Source organism: Gordionus sp. m RMFG-2023, chromosome 4, assembly GCF_954871325.1.
Source record: "Gordionus sp. m RMFG-2023 chromosome 4, tfGorSpeb1-WG-v2, whole genome shotgun sequence".
Classification (NCBI taxonomy): domain Eukaryota; kingdom Metazoa; phylum Nematomorpha; class Gordioida; order Chordodea; family Parachordodidae; genus Gordionus; species Gordionus sp. m RMFG-2023.
The window spans coordinates 8464933-8480313 of record NC_088778.1 but is presented as its reverse complement, the minus strand read 5'-3'; the positions used below and the strand labels follow the sequence as shown (position 1 = coordinate 8480313).

General features: G+C 27.2%; 1 long non-coding RNA gene across 1 annotated transcript; it reads left to right on the top strand.

The window, feature by feature from the left end:
• The first annotated feature begins 5865 nt into the window (after window positions 1-5865).
• LOC135928220 (uncharacterized) lies at window positions 5866-7408 on the top strand. Its single transcript, XR_010572254.1, has 3 exons — window positions 5866-5989; window positions 6050-6104; window positions 7217-7408. It is a non-coding gene; the product is annotated as an uncharacterized LOC135928220 (long non-coding RNA).
• The last annotated feature ends 7973 nt before the right edge of the window (window positions 7409-15381 follow it).

Below are 15381 nucleotides of genomic sequence, written 5' to 3'. Positions count from 1 at the left end.
AACTTTCCCAAATTATAGAAGAGTGTTTAAACTTTGCTATAAAATTTAATTTATATATAAATGATTATAATTTTAATAAAATTTCTGTCATGTAAAAATCTTTTGAAAATTTTATCAATATTTTATTTATATTGATGAAGTTTTTATAATTTGAGAATGAGTATTTATTATATCCAGAAATTTAGAGATAGCAGGGCTTGCTAAACCATACACGTCAATTATGGCAGATAATAATGAAAAAAATACAAAATGTTTATTAAATTAACCAAAATTAAGTTTCAATTTTTATATATAACTTGCCTTACTTTACCCGCTATTGGGGCTTGTTGGACAAAATTGTTCTTTTACAAAAAGTAAAATTCAAAAAAAAATGATTATATTTTTAAAATTTTTTATAAGGAACCTTTATAGAGTATAGTTTTAGGTATCTAATCATATATTTTTTTTATATTATCTAAAAAAATCAGGAGCTAAATTTTGTATAAATCGGTCCGACTAACCCCAGTCTCCCCTACCTTATAACGTGGTAAATTGGTCCAGCAAGGAAATCGGAATAATTATTGGTTGTTAATTTTTTTTATTGATATTACACATTTGTAAAAAAAAATACGAAGAAATAATTAATATGACCAACATTCAAAATCATTTCTATTTAATCATCCTTTTTTTACACTAATAATTTTATAATAAATTGCAACTGTATTAGACACGCGCCGAATTGACGTTGCACCGAGTTGTCGCCGCGCTGAATTGACGTTGCGCCGAATTGTCGCCGCGCCGAATTGACGTTGCGCCGAGTTGTCGCCGTGCTGAATTGACGATGCGCCGAATTGACGCCGCGCCGATTTGACGATGCGCCGAGTTGTCGCCGCGCTGAATTGACGATGCGCCGAATTGATGCCGCGCCGAGTTTTCTATACCGAATTGTCGTGCGCCGAATTTTCCGCGCCGAATTTTCCGCGCCGAATTGACGTGATACCGTCATCAGTATTACTATAAATATAAATATTTTTTTGTTGATATTATTTTTTTAGGATTAAGAGTTAGATTCATAGAGTATCTTTAAAATGTAAAACCTTTTTACACTGTTATTTAATTCTATCGAAGTGCGTGACAATTATTATGTGATATATTTAATAACAAAAATAACATTTTAGCTTATTCTGTCATATTTCATTGATGAATTGACAAACAACCCTAAATTTCCTAATTACCTTTGATATGATATCTCTAAAATTTTAACATAAATTCCAGTATTATTATTTTATATTATTCATAAATATTAATATTTTTCGATCCAAAAAATAAATTGAGATTTAAATAGGGTTAGACGTGTTGCCCCAATGACTGTCGAACTAACAACATTTGATTATACTGCACTTACAAGAATCTTTAATATAATATCAGCTTAAAAAAATGTAAGGAATAAAATTTTATTTTATGCTTAATTTTATTTTACACTAAATTTTGAAAATTATATTTTGGATTGTATTTAATTAATAAAAATGGGAAGATTCTAATTAATTTAGAAATCAAATTCTTTCTTATATAAGTTTGAATGTTGAATTATTATATAGTATAAAATGTCATATCCGAATTCTCGATTGCCAATGTAATCCCTTTAAATTTTTTCCAAGATATTTTTTATAGAGTTTTATATTATAACCAAATGAATTTAGCCTTCATTCAACTTCAAACGCGGACTGAGTTATAGGCCATAAAAGTCAAAAATATGCAAATTCATCAAAATCTTTTTTATTGTAGATATCTCTGGATTAAAAAAAATTATCATCATATTTTAAATTTCATTATATAGTCTATTTTTTATTGTATGGTTCAATAGTGTTAAATTAATTTTAATGTCACAAACCGGAGATAAAAAACGGGAACTGCCATAAAATATCTATCGTTTTTTTCTTTAAACATATTGTCAAATAAATAGAGGATCTTTTTTTAGGTGGTTAATTGCTAAGATTTTTTAGGGTATCAACTTAACTCCTACGTGGTTATGAAATCACTTAAAATATCCTGAGGATATATCTAAACAACTTACTTTCAGATTATAATATCTGCAAGCTCGATTTTAAAATGCATACAATAATTGACATATCAAATCCTACGAGTCTATACCCCCCCCCCTACTTTTGGTCTATTCCAAACCACTCAGAAGAGTATCCAAGAAGATACTTCTTTAGGACTACTTCTAAATTGTCTAGTCATCCACAATCTAGATTCCCAAGTAAGACTCTAATTTAACTTAGATTCAAAAATACGTTAGTTCATATAATCGTATACCGGCTATCATCTAATATTCCTAAAGCCATTAAATAATTGAGGATATCTCCTCACTCTTGGATAAGTCCAGAAAATATTTTTCTTTTTTATAAATTTTTATTCTAGAAAATGCATAAATACAAATAGATCTAACATCGAATATACTACTTGATAGCATTCAATACCCTGACCCGTTTGTAAATTTCCGATTCAAGTTATGATGATAACAATAATACCACTTATGAGAAAATTAAAATTAAATGTCCCAACCAGTTGGCATAGTATATTAATTGTACTGTAAAGCTTATTTAGATCTAATATAAATATAAGTAATAATGTTTTGGAAAGAATTATAAAATATATGAATATGATATGATATAAGGGATAATTTATTGATTTATTTTTTTTCTAATTGCCTTCAAAAATCGACATTATCTTCAGTTACATAAGCAAAATATCCACTTACTTTTATGGCCAGTCCGCCCCTGAACCTCAGAATTACTCAGCATTAAATTAAATTTGAAGTCACAGCAGCTTATACCTAGTTAAATTAAGCAAATAAAAATTTATCACTGGGAAATGGTTTACGACATATTTTTATGGACAAAACCAAAAAAAATTAAAATATAACGGCGAAAAATTAAAATATATTTTTTTAATATATTTTTTTAATTTTGAGGAGACGGGGGTAAATCAATTCGTATACTATGCATTTTTATCATAAAATTTTGAAACAAATACAAAACAGAAGATAATAAAGATTCATATGTAACTATATCCTCATCTATAAAATTAATCTCTATCAGAAGCTTATGATTAAGTATGTGAATTACAATAAAACATAACTTTATTATTGTTTTATAATAGTTTTTTATTACATCTATTGATCACTTTTAAGTATAAACTAGTCAATACAATGCGGGAATGTAAATTTTTTTAAAAAAAATCAAAATAGTGCATTTTAAGTGTGCCAATTTCAAGCATTTCGTAAATTTCACTTATTTTTTCTCTTTGAACTATTAAAATTTTATTCCAATAACTCAAATCATTTTCCATTTTACTCAGAAATATCCTTTTATAATGTAGCGTTAATATCTAAAGATTATATTTTTACAGCTTTAATAACATTTTAACCATTTCGCCCATAACAACTTTACCCCATGATGATATATATTGTAAAAATCATCAATGTTTGACTTCTAGCTAAGCTAAAAACTATCGATAAATTGTATTTTATACCAATTACTTAGGAACAGGTAAACAAATTTCTAATTTTAAATTTTGCTATAATCAAAAAAAATAAACTCGAGGATGATTTTTATAATTTATGGGTAAAAACCTATTTTTTAACAAAATATATCAAACCATTAAATTTTTTCAAAAGATGAGCATAATAGATAAGAAATACTTTCATATAAACTATATTAATGTATACAATATTATATATATTAGTAATAAGGAGAAAAAAAAACAAAAAGAGAGGGGGGGACCAGTAAAAAGTATTGAGGTTAAAATGGATCATCTTGTGGAATGAGACTGCCTATGAAGCTAATATAATTTGCCTTGTGTATCGCTATGGCGAGTCTTTGTCTTAAGAAGAAGCCTTCGCGGGGTTCACCGGTTAGTTGACGGATGTGAGAGCCAAGTTCCTTGAAAAAGGATAAGGCATATTTCCCAAAAGTTATATATAAATGTATCTTCAGCTTCACCCCAAATTTAAGGTCTTTGGATTAAAATGTAATTCGCGTTAACCTTGTTACCAGGTTAATCGCTCACCCCGGTTTCTCCTCCCCTACCAGGATTTAATACAAAATGGGCCAATAATTTTTAATCGGTAAAAATAAAAATTTGACATGTGAAAATATAATTTTATCAATAAAAAAATATACTTTATTCGATAAAAATAAAATGAAATTTGTTTGTTCGGTAAAATAAATTCCATTTCTTTATAATTAATAATAAAATTTGTTTGATAATAGAGTTCATCATTATCTAAACACAGTCTTTTTGCAAATTTCTTGAACCTATTCTTGGTAAGAGAATAGAAATCTGTCCACAGGAGAAAAATGTTTTATTGAACGCTCTTGGATGAGGTCAGGACATGTAGAGTTAAAAGATTAACGAGAGGGTAGATATATTGTTAAATTTCCAAGATAAACTGATTTTATAGGATTATTTGTATACTATATTATTTTAAGTCTATAGAAATTAATTTATTATTTAGGTAGTCACGCCAGGGCTACGGACAGGCAGATAACATTTTTGCAACAAAGGGCAGATGGGTTAAAAAAAATAATAAAGTAGCTGGGCTGGCTTATATTTATCTAAATTAAAATAATAAAAGAACGAAACCAACCAATAAAATTATTTTTAAATATCGAGTTGACACTAATGATTTTATAAAATAGAAGGGCGAGTTTTGGGGGTCAAAACCCTTTCATTACAAATTCTATCTCAATTACTAAGTTCAAAGAAACTGTAAATTTTTAAATCGATGGTATGAGTAGTGTTATCAAGTCTCCCCCCATCAGTGAGAGACATACGGCAATTTTTTAGTTTACGCGCATACTCACTCGTAAAAAATGCCACAAAAATCTACATTTTTAATTTCTTCCGCACATTTTTTTTTTGAATTTTAACGTTTTTAATATATAAATAATACCTTTGAGAAACAGTATTTGATTATTTTTATTTTTAAAATAAATTTTAAATATTTATTCAAAAAAATCTAGTTTGTAAATTTCCTCCTATTCTTACCTTAATTATATATTTTATTAGATGGTTTGAATTTTTGAATGCTGTTGACATTATCAAAACAAAATATTCGAAAATAATTAAATATGTTTTTATACCTATCATTATTATCTCTACTTTTGAAGATTTGCATAAACTAATTAATTTCATAACCTTATACATTTATCTTCTTCATATTGTTTACCTAATTAATTTTAATATTTTATAAAACAATTGGCTATTTAAAAATGTGTTATACAGTGTTAAAAAAACAAATTTATGTTTATTTTAAGTCTTTTAAAAATAGTTTAAAATTAGCATAATAACCTTCAAAAATCAATAAATAAAAATAGAATATTAATAGGCTAATTTTGACCTACCGAGAGCAAATTATATTAATTTTTTGTCTTTTTACATGGGTTATATTTTTAAATGCAGATTTAATTTATCTAGGTTTTTAAAGAGCACTTAAATTAATTTAATGAAATACAGTTGTAAGTACAGGCAAGTGAATAGCATTCCAAGTTAATCGCCAGTTCAAACATATCGTATCAGTCCCATTAGGATGAAATTAATCATATGTTGGACTAGGAACACCTCCTCTCTTAGTATAATTTGTTAAAAGGGGGAATATTATTTAATAAAGATTATTTGAATAACCTTTAAAATAAAATAATAAATTAAAGCTATTTGTTAGATATCATATCTTTTTCTCAAAGTTATAAATTTCTTTAAACCGAAAAAATGGCCATAATATTAAAAGAAATATTATTGAACTGAAACGTATAATGGAAATTACTTATTTATTTATTATATTTATTTTATTAAAAAGAAGGCACCAAAACCAAATAAAATTAATATAAATACAAAAAATTCACAAAATATTATTCCATTATATTATTTTTATAATACTATATTAAACTTTCTCATTGAATTTGTTATAACTTATAAAATGTTAAATATTAATTCTGGATTTATATTGGTAGTTATATACACTCGTTTTAATAAAACATAATTCTATTAATCATTTAATGGCACTTAGATATTGATTGCTTTAACCTTGACTTGTTCATCTATAGCTCAATCCGCAGTACAAAGTATGCCTATATGATTCCAATTAATATATCATTATTACTCTTATTATTATTATTAATATTAAATTTATTATTTTAGATTTTCGTTAGAATTGCTTTACTTTATTTATTAGCTATTGTGGTTCAAATTATCTTTGAATATGATGAAAATAGCGTTAACCAATTGATATAATCAGATATCTATGGTTTATTTTAAAGTGTTGTTAAAATTTCTTCTTCACTAATTTATTTTATTTTCAAGTTTTTACCTGTAAAAAGAAACACTTTCATTCAAGTAATATTTCCTCTTCATTTGAAGTTTTTCTTCGGATTCAACTGAGTTATTACATTTTCTTGTTTTAAACAATTTTACGAAGTCAAAGTTAAAATCGCTTTATATTTTATTACTACACTAACTAATTTATTTTTGAAAATTAAGTTGAACTTAAAAAGATTTACTTTCTAGAAAATTTGTAGTTATTTTAATTTATAGAAGATGCTCACATTTAGCTAATAGTAATTAATGTAAAAAACTTTATAGTGCGTTGTTTTCTATAATAAAATATTGCAGGATCTGGCTATTTGTTTTAAATAATAGATTGTGAAATATATATAAAATATGAATTTACGAGGGATCTTGGCAATTGTTATCAATTGGGTAAGTTATTAATAAGCTGTGTTCTTTTGAAAATCAGGTAATTACACTGATGTGAAACTTGGTACTATCATTTACAGATCATTTTATATTAGATTGCTTTCTTTATAAAAAACGTATTATGAGAGGGAACTTGACAATCTAGAATAGATAGTTTGGTTAATATTGTTTTTTGAGATTTAAGATCAGATTTATTAAGGTTATCCTTTTTGAGGCCTGATTAACATAGTGCTATATGATATTTAATTCATTCTATCAATTTATATAACTATTATGAGATATATTTAACATAAATGATAAGCTAATATATTTTGACCTTATTTGTCTGGTTAAACTTACAGTTAATTCCGATTGGTAACTCATAATATTCCTATTTATTCTTAATATAAAAGCCGTAAAATTTAGCATAAATTCAGGTATTACAAATATATTTATATTAGTTTTATAAATATTAATATTTTTCAATAAAAAATAAATAAAGATGCACATGTTGAGGGATCTCTCACCCCAATTGTCAGGCAAAGAAAAATAGATTATAATAGAATAGCGAAAATTTTTAATGTAATACAAGGATTACAAAGGAGGAAAAAATAGATTTTACTTTATCAATATTTTAATTATTATTTTAGTGATTTATATTGCGGGAAATGTAAAAATTTTAATTAATAAAAAATCAAATTCTTTCTTGTTTAACTTTATTTTCTATATAATTATTTATCAAATTATTTTATATTATTTAAATATAATTAACAATTAAGCTATATATATAATAAGTCAGCCAAATCACCCAAAAAAACATATTTTATAAATATTATCTTATAGAGGTCGTATTATATTATAACTAAAAAACTATTATTATTCAGCTTCAAAATGGGGCTGTAATTAAATTAAAAGCATATTAAAAATTTCATTATATAGCCTAATTTTTAAAAAGATATGTCGTAATCATCTTAATCTATAAACGTATGTCGTAATGGGGTATGAAATTTGTAAAGTATTTACTTTAAATTGTATTTTGTTTAAGGATATGGTAATTGATTGATTATCGTAAATGTACTTCGATGAATATATAAACATATTATTGTTAATAGTGTTGTTAAACGGCTCGATTTGAGCCGATTTTTAAAAACGGCTTACTCAATATTTTCGCCAGAATAATATTGTTTAAGTCTCGAGATTTCACTAATAGATGTCCAAACCTTTGTGCCACCAATAAGCAAAATCTTGAGGCTTGCATAATATTTTTCTTAATAAAATATTGAGTTAGCCGTTTTTAAAAATCGGCTCAAAATGAGCCGTTTAACAACACTAATTGTTAAAATTAAATTATCTTTTGATATTTTCATTTTATTAAAATTATTTTTATGAAACCTTTTATATCTTAAACACCACAATGGCGATGATTAAGTGATTAAGTTTAAAGAAACGTAATAAATTAAAAGGTTATAGAGATGATGGATATTATGCTATGTCTAACAAAAATTCGAAGATAGTTCTGAAAAAAAACGAAGAAGCATCAACATCATATTCCAGAATTCTTTAAATAAAAAATTAACATTCAGGACTATGTATATAATTTAGAACTCACCTTTAAAGTAAAAAATTCGATCATAATTTAAAAAAAGATTTGTTACTAGCGTACATAGGTAAGCATAACTTAATTAAAATAATAAATTTCCATTACACAATTAATTTAATAATTACATAACTTTACTTGATAGTTGAAGAAAATATTTAAGGATATCACTAGTATTTTCCTACATCGAAATAATTTTAACACCTTAAAAAGAGGCGGAGAAACTATTATAGATTTTTCGATCAAATTAAAAAGTATTTGCTCACTATGTAATTTTTAATCGTTTGTTGATAAACTTTTAAGAGATAATTTTATCTTAGGAGTAGGGCTGCCCGAGTTGGATAAAAAGCTTCAATTAACGTATATTGAAGAATATCACTTTTGAAAATAAGGTGAGTTTAGCGATCGAGCTTTCTTCCTTGGAAAAGGAAACTCAAATAGAAGTTAACAAAACCATTAACATAAGCCGACATAAGATTCAAAAAACATATATTTTAGTAATAATAGTTATAATAGAGGTAATAAATATATTATTAATAGTTAAAATGTCAACAAATTCAATCATATATAAATCTCGTTTCTATACTTAATTTCCTACCAAAAAAAGTCAAATGCTTTCGAGCCTGCTTATAAACTAGTGGGGTTAACTATATCAAAATCTAAGTGTTAGGTAAATATACAGAAGAAGTCGAAGTAAAAAAATTTCTTAAGTTTTACGTATTTGATTAAAGAGAGAATTCACTTATTATTAGAATGTATTTTCTTAGAGAATTAGGTATAAAACTTGCGGAAGAAGTTCAGATAAGCAATATAAATATGAATGTTCCCGGTTTAAATACTATTGCATCAAAATTTCTTAGGTTTTTTAATTAAACTCCAACAAGTAGTTATCCGCATACAACCAAAGGCATTAACAATAGCTTTACTAGCAAGAGGAGTTCCATTTCCGCTTTGTCATATAATGAAGATGATTTGGATACACTTTTAGATGATTCCGTTATCGAAAAGGTGGATCCAACAACAACTCCAATCACTTGGGCTACGCCAACAGTTAATATCTTAAGAAAATCCGGTGCCATGCGGACATGTGGAAATTTTCGTTTAACAATAAACAAATATTTCATAATAGATAACGATTTATTACCAACTTTCACTGACCTGATAAATAGTAAAGCGGGTGGTAAAATATTTTTGACTATAGGTTTAAGAGATGCATTTATGTATATAATTCGGAGTTAGGCCAAGATTTAAGGACCTTGTAGTAATATCAACTCATGTCAGTTATTCATGATACTTAAGAATCCCTTTTGGATTGATTAGCGCTCCGATAATATTTCAACGCCTTATACAAAACCTAATAAAAGGAATTCCTATGACATGTTTATTTACGACGTAATAATTGGGTTAATGATGCTTACTACCAAGTGAATGTATGGAAATATTCTAAATACCAACTTAATTTGCTAAATATCGACCAAAATTTATTAAAATGTAATAAGATCCTTATTATTTAATATATTAATACGGAATCACGTGGTCGAGTCCGGCCTCCTATATATTATCCCCCCAAGGATGGAACCACCAAGTTAGAATAAGAAAAAAAACATGATCATTCCCGGGATTCGAACCCGGGAGCATGGGATAAGTAAACCAAGCTCTTGCCTACTAGGCCATAGAGGCTTACAAATCACGATTTTTCAAATATATATTATAAATATATTTGGTAGTGCCTATCCAAATGAAAAATGAACAAAATTCAAATTTGATAGATGGTACCTTAAGGTACCAAGCATCATTAACCTAATAATTGCGGGAGAGAATAAATTTGATCATGTAGTTAATTTAAAAGTAATTAGAAAATTGATAAGGCTGGACTGACTATGACAATCGATAAAAATAAAATTGGAGAAAAGTCAGTTACTTATTTGGGCCATGTGACAAATTTGGAATTCACTCTACAGAAGATAAAATTATTGCCATAAAAAATTTAAAACACAGTTAATGTGAAAGAATTACGTTCATTTCCTGTGATGGTGAATTACCATATATATACATTTACATTCTATTTCCGCGCCATTACACTGACAAATGAGTTAAAATGTTAGTTGGCTTTGGTCAGCTTAAGAAATAAAATATTATATAAAGTTAAAAATATATCAAAAGAGGATACAATAATTCCTTATCCAGTCATATGGCGTGATTTCTTGCGACGCTTCCTAAAATGGTAGCTGTATTGACATCGATTTCTTACTGGCCAGGAGAAACCGCTTGAGTACGCATCATGGACACTTTCGACCAGAGTTTCGAATTAAACCAGAACCTAGAAAAGAAAACCCGGGTTTTGGGGAAAAAAATCTGAACCCGAAAACCTGAACCCCGTTTATAAAATTTTCAAAACCCCGAACCGAACTCGGGATTTTTATTTTGAACCCGGGTTCAACCGGGTTCAGTGTATTGTTTAAAATCATATAAGATTTTACAATATTTTCAAATTTCCAATTAAGTGAAGTGTTAATAAATTTTAATCAACTTAATTCATTTACGTCATTTGTAAATTTTTTTAAATTTATTCCCAAAGATTCCTATTGGAGTATTAATAAATTTTAAACAATTAAATTCATTTACGCCATTTATTTTTAATTTTTAACTTATTCTCAAAGACTATTGATTAGAGGAAAATGAAAGTGAACCAGTCAAAGTAAAATCTATTATATTAGATATTGTTAATTTAAAGAAATATGACTATGCTTTGTATTTTAACTATATTTTGCCCATAAATAAAATAAAAAAATTAATTTTTTATACCAAATCTATGTCTAGTTTTCTATTAAGATTTAAATGTAGAATTTTTTTTATCAATTCAAAAATTCTTGAACCCGAGCTGAACCCGGAACCAAACTTGGGTTCAAAAATATTTCCCTGAACCAAGCCCATACCGAACCCACCTATTTTTTTTTAACCTCAAACCTAACCCGAACCGAACCATGTCAAAAATCTTGCCTGGTTCGCATCTATGCTTTCAATGGCTAAAAAGAATTACGCCACCATTGTTCGAGAAGCTACGGTAATCATGTTCGCTATCGATAAGTTCCATTAATATAATTATGTAAGACATTTTATTTTGCAGATTACAAACCCTTAAAATATATCTTGGGTAATAAAAGAGACCTAAATGAAATAACATATAGCCGTTTAACATTGTTGGTGACGAAGCTATTATATTACGACTAAGAGAATTCATAGTCCTGGAAATTAAAACAAATGTGGGGATACTTTATCCCGTTTAAGGGTAGAGCTAGCAAAAACCTATGAGTTTACAAAAAAAATCGAAAATAAAATCAAAGATTTAAAAATTAAAATAGAAGATTTATTTCCTCGCAGTAAAATAGTAAGTGAAACGAGCAATGATGTCAATCTGAAAGGGATTAATAAATTAATTAAAAATCATTGGCATATTGATAATATAAATAATTACTCAGAAATTTTAAAAATATATTTTTTAATTAAAGATAATATTACTTTCGAAAAAGGGTTATTATCCCTGCCAATCTAAAAAAGGAGGTTCTGAATGTTATTTATTAAGGAAATCCTGGGATATTGTGGTTGAAATCATTATGCAAATACTATGTTTTTTGGGCAAATCTTGATCACGATGTAAAATATTATGTTTAATTCCGCAAGATTTACCTGGAAGGAAGACCGAGAGCCTTAGAAGTCCAGTTATACAATTAGAACATTCCTACCTAATCTTGGGAACGAATATACATTGATTTGATAGGCACAGTATCTGGAAAGTATTGGTTAATTTTAGTACACGCTTTCACCAAATTAGTTGAAGTTATAATTTTAACTCATATTAATTTGGCCAGTTTAATAAATAATCTGCATAATTATTTCGCTAGATTTGGGTTACTTAGCTACATTGTTTCAGATAGCGGTACTCAGTTTATTGGATCTGAATTCAAAACATTTTTTTTAAAACAAAATAAAATATTTTATATTGGCATCTTATAACCCAAAATCGAATGGTTTGGCAGAGCGCAATATACGTACGATAAAGATGCTTGATGGAGATATGGGACTCTGGACCAGTTACACTCACCGAACTACTATATAGGAATGTTAAGCCCTGTGAATTTGAAGAAAAGTAAAAGGTTTGGGTAGAAAACAAGAACTGCGGGATGGCATAAAGGAACTTTAGTTCAATGAAAAAGTGCGATATTGTTGATGTGTCTGAGGGATACCCATAACAATGACAAAAGATTTGGATAATGCAGAACATAATGGAAATACAACTCTTAAAGAGTTTCGAAACCTCCACTACGTAATCATAACGAATTCAATTTTAAGTAAGGATAAATGTATGTATTAAATTAAAATAAAATATATTTTTTGATACAATTGTTAATTGATAATCATAAATGTACTTTCGATTAATATATAAACATATAATTGCTAAAGTAAAACTATCTTTACTTTTCATTTTTTTAAAATAAAATTATATTTTATTCTTATAAAACCTTTTACATCTTAAACGCCACAGAATTCATGGGGTCTAGGAATCTTTTGATTTTGAATCATACTAAAGGTAATTTTAAAATTTTTCAAAATCTGATCTAACCAAAATTGTTGTATATTTTGTATGTATAGAATATCCAAATTGTGAATTTTAATGTTATATACAACTTTCCTTAATTTATATATTTATTTTTTAAAAATACTCAGAGGTGTATGGCAAAAATTTTTTGAAATTTATAGGGTTGATTCATTTCACATGCTGAAATATATTTCGGATTAAATCGGATTTTAAAAATTTAGAACTCGCTTGGTAAATATTTAAAATAGATAGATTCAGAATGCTCGAGGATTCATTATCCCAAATACAACATATATTGATATATGGCCAATTCCAAAAGACTTTTTTCCAAAGGATAAAATAATACAGCTTTATATTTTTTAAAATATTAAATTAATTTTTAATATTTTGAAAAAATATAATCTCTAGAAGTTCTATAATTAATTAAAATTTTACCAAATCTCAAATTAAAATGTTCACAGGCTTAAGAGTTAGGGAGGGAATCAAAATTCATTAAATATTTTTTTGGTTAATTTACTAGTTAACAAAATTAAATATTTAGAAATGTGGACATGGAAGGTGAGGAAAAGGGGAAGGGTAAGAGGGTTCATATATTTCATATCCTACCCTATTAAAAACCCCTTAGGTTTAACACTTGCTAATAATATTAAATATTTTTAATATATAGTATGATAGTTCAAAAATCTTTTCGAAATATAATGTATTCATTTTATTTCTTATAACTGGGCCCATTTACATTTATATCCTTCTTGGCTTCGATTTTCAAAGTAATTTCATGACATTATTTTTTTAATTTGCTCCAGATTATTTTCATTATCCTTTTTTTGTTATAAATAGCAGTCAAGTTAGTTATACTAATATCATTTATTGAGGTTGAACATGAATATATTTTTCTTTAGAAAAGTTAGTTCATAGTTATGATAAAAATGTTTTAGCCAATATATGTGATGTGCCCATTTTTTTAAATATAACTTCTTTCTATCTTTCTTTCTTTCTTTCTTTCTTTCTTTCTTTCTTTCTTTCTTTCTGTCACAACGACAGATTTGCCATTGTGCATCAAAACCTAAATATAAAAATAGAAAACAAATATACATATAAAAAGGAAATTAATCTTTATGCAAATTAATTCTAACATTCACAACACCTCCCTACTTAAATTAGACCCAACATTCTGCGAATAATCAATCTTCTTTCGATCTCGACTTATTCTTCTTAATTTTTGCTGTCTTCTAAGTTCTAACGAAGGCTTTGTCGCTTGAAATTTTTGAATTATATCTGTCGCTTGTCACCCTGGGAAATGATCAGCTTTTTATCTCTGTAGGCCACTGACGAACTTGATAAAGGCTTGTTTTCCACGATCCACGCTTGATGAACGATTATCGATGCCATCCAGTTTCATCGTAGCTTGTTTTCTATCATTCTCTTGTAATCCACGATTAGCTATTTATCTCGATAAACGATTGGTCTGCGATAAACGATGGTTTTCACGAATTCTTGTTCCTATGATTGTCGATTTCCGTATCTTAGACTCAAGTCTCGATAATAATTGGCTATTATTGATCCGCGATTAACTATTGTAGCATAACGTCTTGACCCTCTTTTCTATCAATTTGCTCGTTTTCCCCCTTTCTCTTGTAATTGATTGGTTGTTGCCTCTAATTCTTGTAATCGTATCTATATTTCAGACTTTCGGGTCTTCTACGACAGTTTGCCCTTGCTGAGATATCGGGTAATCACATCTAATCTACTTCTACCTAAAATAATCTATTTACATATCTACATTTATCTCCTCTAAACTAATTCTGCCTTTAATAAATGGCGTAAATTATACTAAATCTTAAATTTTATAATACGTAGCAAAATATAATAAATTATATAAATATATCACATTCTATCACCCCTCTCCCCTTAATGAAGCCTAGACCCATATTTTCATTGAAAAATTTACTTGTACTCATCCTTTAGCTATTGATCTCATCTTCTTTTCAGCCATGTCTAAATTTATATCTAAAAATCCTATTCTAAAATATATATCAAAACCTATCTTTTTTAAAAAAATTATCATTGTGTATTTATTTCCTCATGTACTCTTTGACACTCAGTCTTTAAAAAAAACTGCTGAAATATATAAATCTCTTTTCATACATACGTTGTTGAGAAATCAATGACCTAATCATAAAAGTTTTCATACTTACGTTTATGAACAACCTCTTAATTCTAATCACTATGGTTTTCACCCCACGTCTTTGAAGAACTTATGAAATCTAATCATTATAATTTTTCGCACAACCGTTGTTGAAAACTGATATGTATATTTCTAAAGCATGTTTTTCCTTTTGTATTATTAGAATAATATTGTATGATTCTTCTTAAATCTTATTCATGATTAAAAATAAAAATCCGATCTCAAATTGAGCTCGATTGCGGCATAAATTTTCTAATGACGAAAAGCCGATTCTCTCTATGAAGATTT